Below are 7597 nucleotides of genomic sequence, written 5' to 3'. Positions count from 1 at the left end.
TTCTAGTCTTCATCTGCTATACCTCTTAGAGGTGCCAGTCATGCATGTGTATCAGGACATTAGTGGAATCACTGTGTGCACACGTGAGCATGGATATGTGCCAGAACACTATAGGAAATGCAGACATGTTTTTGTGTGTGTGTGTGTGTGTGTGTGTGTGTGTGTGTGTGTGTGTGTGTGTGTGTGTGTGTGTGTGTGTATGTGCGTGTGCCTATGAGATGTGTGTGCGTGTGTGTGTGTGCTTGCGTGTGTTTGTGTGTTTGTGCATGTGCATGTATGGCACTGTTTTGCATTTTTTTTCTGCGACAATGAAATATACTGTGCGGAAGACTTAGCCAAGTATGGAAAGCACTCTGAAACTAAAATAGACTTTATCTTGGGATTCTAGTGAAATATGGGCAATACTACTGATGGGTGTGTGTAATGAACAACTTGACGGGTGTGACCTTACAAACTACACAAGCTTTGCACAGTCTTCCTTCAAAAATGTAGGAAGCAAGAAATTTTAGCCTTTAGGATTACTCAAGCCTGCCTCGCTCAGTCCACAAAAAAGGAGATGTAGTATTATTTGCTGGGCCAGTGTAGTAAGGAAATTTCCTAGGACCTGGGGCCACATGGATATTAATATTGCAAAACTGGTACATTTCTTTAAGAATAGTATTTTGTTATTACAATTGTCTGGGCTTGAGGTCCCCTGCAGTTCATTCACACCTAGCATGTTTTAGACATAAAGATAAAAGATAAGTTTCAGAATGAGTGAAAAAGTCTCATATCCTGAACTGAGTTTCCTAATGCTACAGACCAAGATGCTTCACTTATACACATACCAGCCCCCTCCCCACACACACATGTATTCCATTTAACCATTTTTTTCTTTGAGGTTTGAATTGGTGTTTCTCATTGGTTTCAGTGTGCTGCAACAATTGCTTAAGTTCTGTTGTATGAACTTTAGGTAGCATCCACAGGGTTTTATGAATGGAGTGCTTCCTGGGGTTTTTTGGTCTATTTCTAATGTATTTTTTAATATTTTTGAAGGGTCAATTATATTTACGCATTTTACTAGTGTATTGTGGTTTATATAACAGCTTGCAAGTCTTACAGTTTATTTTTTGTTACTCTTCAATTAGATAACTAGAATGTGGCCCATTTTGCCAGCAGTGTTGTTTTCTGATTGTCTAGCTGCAACCAATTGTATTTTTATTGTGTCATTTTTCATTTTAACATTAATAAATGTCATTTTAGGAGGTTTAATTTAGGTTGGAAGTATTGTTTTGGAGTTGTGTGTGGGGTATTTTGTTTCTGCAATGTGTAGTTTCTTTTTACATTGAAGTAAATGAGACCTAGCATTTATGCTCTGTTTTAGTTTTTACTTCAATTTTCGTCCAACTATTATAATGACGATTTTTGGAATACACAAGCATTTAATACAGAACAACTTCTGACCTAGTATTGGTTTAACAACTCAATTAATGAAGCTAAAACAAAGGCAATAGTGGTAAGCTATATACCCACATGTGAATAGTTTCAGCAATATCCATATTTATGGGGACAAGATAAAATGAAGTATTTAGAAGTATGGATTAAAAATGATTCTGGTGTGGCAGCTAAGGATTTGTGGGAATAGACTTAACAAAAGATAATACAAAGACTGAGAAAATGGAATCTTTGTTATATGGATATGGATAGTATAAGGCACAAGCAGTTAAAATGTTTTTAGTCCCATTAGTCGTATACACAGGTCAGGCATATTTTTATCAATCAGAGAAGTTGTGGATATCAATTAATAAAAACCTGAAGGGTTTTATCTGGGAGGGAAGAGTCAAGTGGAATAAACTGATTCTTCTAGTAGAACAGGGTGGATTGGGATTAACCAATTTAAAGGGGTGTTTCAGAACAACACAGTTAAGGCTCCTATACATAGCACAAGCAGAAAAGTATAATTCAAAGTGGAAATGGATAATGATGAAACAGGGGGTAAGTTCAAGAAACAAAGAGTGACTGGGATTTTAGATGCAGGCCTTTAAGGAGAACAACAATAATCATATAGAATATTATATCTATAAAGTAGCAGAAAGTATCCTAAGAACTAAGCCAACACGGGAAAGGAGAAAGTAGATATTGCCGATAGGGATGACTTCAGTTAGGGATATAGACATCAGGCAAGAGGGGACTGGAATTTATTGGAGAAAACTGGCAAAGGAACCAAAGTATTGAGAGCAAAAAGCTAGAGAGGGAATGATTACAGAATAGGCAAAGAGAAATTAAGAGGGGGGGGTCCCAAATAAAAGACCAGCACTGGTAGAATTTTTAGTAGAATCTAGAACAAAAGCTGCCATTAAAAAATTAATAATTAGTAGAGCATATAAAATGTTGCATGATAATTATAAGAATCAATCAGAGGAGGTTAGAAAGGATTGGGAAGAGAGATTGGATAAGCAATGCACAAAGAAACAATGGGAGGATATATGTATGTCTCTCAAATATGCAACAAAAATCTAGAAGATTTAGGATTTTTGCTTGGAAATGACATAGATATTTTTATACCCCAAGTAGACTCCAGATAATTTTTCCTCAGGTAGACTGCAAATGTTGGGGGTGTGATGGGGAGAAAGAGGTAATTGGGAACATTTTTTCTGGGATTGTTGGAGATGCTGGGTAGGCAGATTGGTGACGAAGGAGATATTTTTTGTGAACTATGATACAGAATCAAAATTACCTAGATGTTGTAAAGCCTTGTTGTGTTTAATTATGGTGGCTGCCAAAAAAGCAGTTATTTGGAAATGGAAATCACAACCTAAACCAACTATAGTAGAAATAGTGACTATAGCAACGCAGATAAAAGAACTGAAACTGAGATCTTTAGAAAAGGGTAGGAGAAAACTACATAGGAAAAAAAATGGAAATTGTGGGAACAATGCATACAGGGGAGGAATGAGTTTTAAAAGAAGGCAGGACTTAAATGAGCTATGTAATGTTTGCCTGAAAATGACTGGGTAGATTATAGGTGGTGTATAATGTTTGCAAATGGGAGTGTGTCAGTATGGTTTGGGATGTAAAATGCTTGCAACTAGGATTATGTTGCTGTTGTTTGTTTTTATTTATATAAATGTATGATTACCTATGTCATAAGTGATGATTTAATAAAGATGCTTCTTGTTTTTAAAAAAGGTGGCAGAAATTGAATAATTTATGTAATGTTGTTTGGGTTATATGATGTATAGCAATATATGTGAAATATAATGTTTGTAAAAGTGGACTTGTTAACATAGGTTGATTATTTTTACATAAATGTAAATTTGCCTGTGTCACAAGTGATAATTCAATAAAGGTGTTTAAGAAAAGTCGGGCAACTAAAAAAAACAACTCAACAATAATGGAAAATTTTGTCCCTTGTCAGTGAAGTGAATCCATGACCCTTCCCACTGCATATGTTTGTCACTGCCACTACCCAACAAGGAGTTGCTGGACCGTTAGGTACCTGTTTTTCCAAGGTCAGTTTCTCCTTTCAGCTAGAAAACCACCATGTTGCTGATTTTTGAAAAACACAAGCTTGTAACCCAGAATAACTTATGACCTTGTATTGTATTAACAGCTCAGTAGCTACAGACACTGACCCTGTCTGGAGATTGAACCTAGGATCTTTGTGTTGAGACTTGTTTTAGATGAGCTGGATTGTTCGAATGCTATGTGCATCTCTTTGTTTTGTGTGTGCAGTGTGTGAGGTTTAATTTTCAGAAAGTAGCCTAAATACGGTGATTTTAGGGAATTTTTAGTAGAATGTGTCAGGAATGATTATAAAGTGTATGCTGATTTCATGGAGCAGATGAATAAAGTTCTGACTGTGACCAAAAGGAATTGGAATTGACTTCTTATACTAGTGGTGGAGAAGCTAGTGAGAAAAATGACAGCGAGTTTCTGACACCAGTTTATCCCTCATGAGGGAAAGGCAGTCCATCTTGCTGCAGAGAGAGATACCCAGCATGCAGCACATGCAGTAGGCAGGGTCTTGGGTCTTGGGATGTGTACTTAGCTCAGCAAACTGAGTCTGTGCAGTAGTATCTTTGGACTGCATACAGTAATATATATGTTCACAGGAAACGGTGGAGTAGGCCATTGTATCTGCAAGCTCAAATTCCTGTCACTAAGGGAGCGGTTATGGTAAAAAAAAGAAAATCTTTTATGGTTGCCTGGCTGACAGGCGTATCATGACCAGATGTTGCTCTTGATGATGCATGGTAGATCATTGGAAAAGGGTTTTAAAAAGGATGCTATAAAGTAATGTTTATGTGCCAGCACTAGTAATAATATACCCGATGATGCAGCAAGGATGGTAATAAAGGTAAATTATTTACACAATGGATCATTATCACACCATTTTATCTGGGTGCATTGCTAGAAGATAGATAAAGGAAAAGATAGACTGATGTAGGGACAGATAAATACACACACACACACACACACACACACACACACACACACACACACACACAGTTTGGAGAACATGTTATTACATTTCTTTATACACTGTTCTGTAGGGAAATGATAGTGGTGGGGAAGGGATGAGAGCAGTTTCATTAAAATACAGGAATAAATATTCATCCCACAGGTTATGGAAATTGTAATTTGAACTGTATTTACTTGTTAATATGGCATTTTTTTATGCTAAGTAGTTGCCTTTTTCCATTATTACTACATTAGTGTAAATGTAAAGGAGAGAATCATTCATATGAAACCTGAGGTGCTGGGCACTGTTCTAAAAACAAAACATTGAAACATGAAGGTCAGAATGAGTCAGCAGAATGCCATAAAGGTAATTCCACAAAGCAGAACTATTTTTAAAATATGTTTGTGAATGGTGATGGGTAGATGTTGCTTGTCCCTCTCTAACACAGATGACAGGCAGGCGGGGTATTTCGTTTAGATGCTTTAATACATAGAAACACATCAAGATGTACAGCAGCATCATAAAATATGTAGGAACTAGTTAACAGACACACCTTACATACATATATGCTTATATCTCAACAGCTTATTACAAAATGGCAGTCAGACTTGCACGTGCTCAGTTGCCCTTGGATAGCTTCTTAAAGGTACATGCAGGCATATTGATCTACATCCTCCCTCTTAAAAAGATTGCCCTTTGTAAAAACAATATTAGAGTTAGACATGCATTACTATAGACATTAGAAACAAAACACAATGTTCATGTCCAAGTTGCTATGTATCTGCTACATGGTTTGGAGATACGACCAAACCCCATAACATTAACAATCTGGACTGAATTAAGCAACATGGACAGTCTTCCGTGAACAACTCATATCAGGAACTTCTGGATTTATCACAGGAATGGGAATATTCTCTGTAACTTCCTCAGGAATTGGAACACTGGACTACTCACTCTGAGATAAAGAGTCTTTCTCACAGGCCATGTGCTGTGGTATAGGCTCGGACACTGGTCTCAAATGTTTCCAATTCCACCTAAACCCTGCTGCTTCTGATTCTATAATGTATGATCTCAGCTCTAGGCAAATATTCTTCATGACTCCAGTATGATCATAACCTCTGGACATTTGCATCCTCCTTCTCATAATGGATCAAGCTGTTTACTGTTTTTATTTGTAGTAGGACTTCTGGGTTAGGCATTTCTTCAATAAATTGGCTTTCACTGACCTGTTGATCTTGACACATGGAACCAGCAATTGACTACTGATTGGCAATGTGGTTCTGGTTTGTCTCGACAGAAGTCTCTAAGCAGGTGAACCAAGATTTTTATCACAAGGAACATGTCTGAGATTCAAGAGATTCAGGAAAACATAACTATTATCCTGTTTAACTTCTCTAGTAACTGTTTTGCACTTTGAACTGCACATTCTGCCAGACCATTTGACTGCAGGTACTCAGGGCTACTCATGACATGAGTAAAGTCCCATTCTTCAGCAAATCTTTTGAATTGTTGGTTTGTAAATTATGTGCCATTGTCAGAAATAACTTTGTGAGATCTACCATGCACTGCAAAATAACACTTCATCTTAGTAATGACAGTACTGGATGCTAGATTGGGAAGTAAATCAGTCTCAAACCAATTGGAGTAAAAGTCTACTAACATCAAATAATTTTGACTATTCCACTCAAAGATGTTGATGGCTACTGTAAACCAATGTTATTCATGAATCTGGTTTAGCTGAAGTGGTTCCTACTCCTGATATGGCTTTGTACTACTACACATGGAACAAGAAGAAAGTGCTCTCTCAATGTCTTGTGAAATAGAAGGCCAAAATACTAGTCTTCTTGCCCTTCTTTTGGTAGAGTCAGTTCCTGGGTGACCACAATGCCAGATAGTAATGTACTCTTGTTGTAAGGACTTTGGAACAATTACTTTTGGACCTTTCATAATGATACCTCTGTCAGACAAAAGCTCATCTCTGTATGGAAAATAAGGTTGCACTTGTTGAGGTAAAGTAGATTGCTTTGATGGCCAACTTTGATTGATAAAGTGGTTGAGCCTTTGTAAAACTGCATCTGTGGCTGTGTGATCTCTCAGTTCATCAAGATGTATGGAAGAAAAAATTCTCACTTCCATGACTTCAAAACCAAGGTTCTCATTCTTGTGCTATTCTGTGGTGCTTCTGGGCAATCTGGATAATGTATCAGCAAGGTATAAAAGGTTGCCTTTCATGTAGACAAGATTGAAATTATACTTTTGCAATCTCAGCATCATACATTGCAGTCCGGCTGGAGCTGAATGCATAGGCTTTCTCAAGATAGTGACTAAAGGTTGGTGGTCTGTTTCAATCTGCATAGGTCTACCATAAACATAATTGTGGAATTATGAACATACAAACACAATTGTCAAAAGCTCTTTGTTGATCTGGACATACTGCATTTCAGTTTGGGTAAGAGTTCTCAATGCATAGGCAACAGGTTGGCCCTCTTGTAGAATGACTGTACCAAGACCAAATTTCAAAGTATCACATGAAAGAGTAACTGGTATGTGAACATCATAGTATCTGAGAGTTACTGGACTAGCAATTCTCTGTTTCAGAACATTAAATGCTCTTTGGTGCTGCTCTAACCAAGACCATGATACTGAGTGTTGCTGATATTTGACTCAACTCTGGAATGAGCTTGCTTAGATAGTTAACCATGCAAGAAAACATTGTAGTGCTTCAACATTGTCTTGGGTTGGCATCTTGAGATTGGCTGTTTGCTTAGAAGGTTCTGGTCATAAGCCTGAACTGGTAAATAAATGACCAACATAAGTAACCTCTTGTAGCCTGAATTTGCATTTCTGTGGATTGAGCTTATGATTCACTTGACATGCTCTGTCCAGAATTTTTCTGAGGTTTCTGTCATGCTCAGCTTCACCATGACCTCCTACTAGTATGTCATTGACTATAATAGCGCAAGGATACTCAGAAAAAAGTTGTTGCATTGCACATTGAAACACTTCACTTTCAGAATTTATCCCAAATGGCATTCTCAAAAATCTGTACCTGCCAAATGGAGTACTGAACGTAGTGAGCAATGATGATTTCTTGTCAAGGTGAATTTGCCAAAATGAACTCTTTGCATATAAGACAGAAAAAACAGTGACATT

This window comes from Protopterus annectens, chromosome 2.part1, assembly GCF_019279795.1.
Source record: "Protopterus annectens isolate FY-2018-M chromosome 2.part1, PAN1.0, whole genome shotgun sequence".
Classification (NCBI taxonomy): Eukaryota; Metazoa; Chordata; order Ceratodontiformes; family Protopteridae; genus Protopterus; species Protopterus annectens.
Note: the sequence above shows the minus strand (reverse complement) of the source record.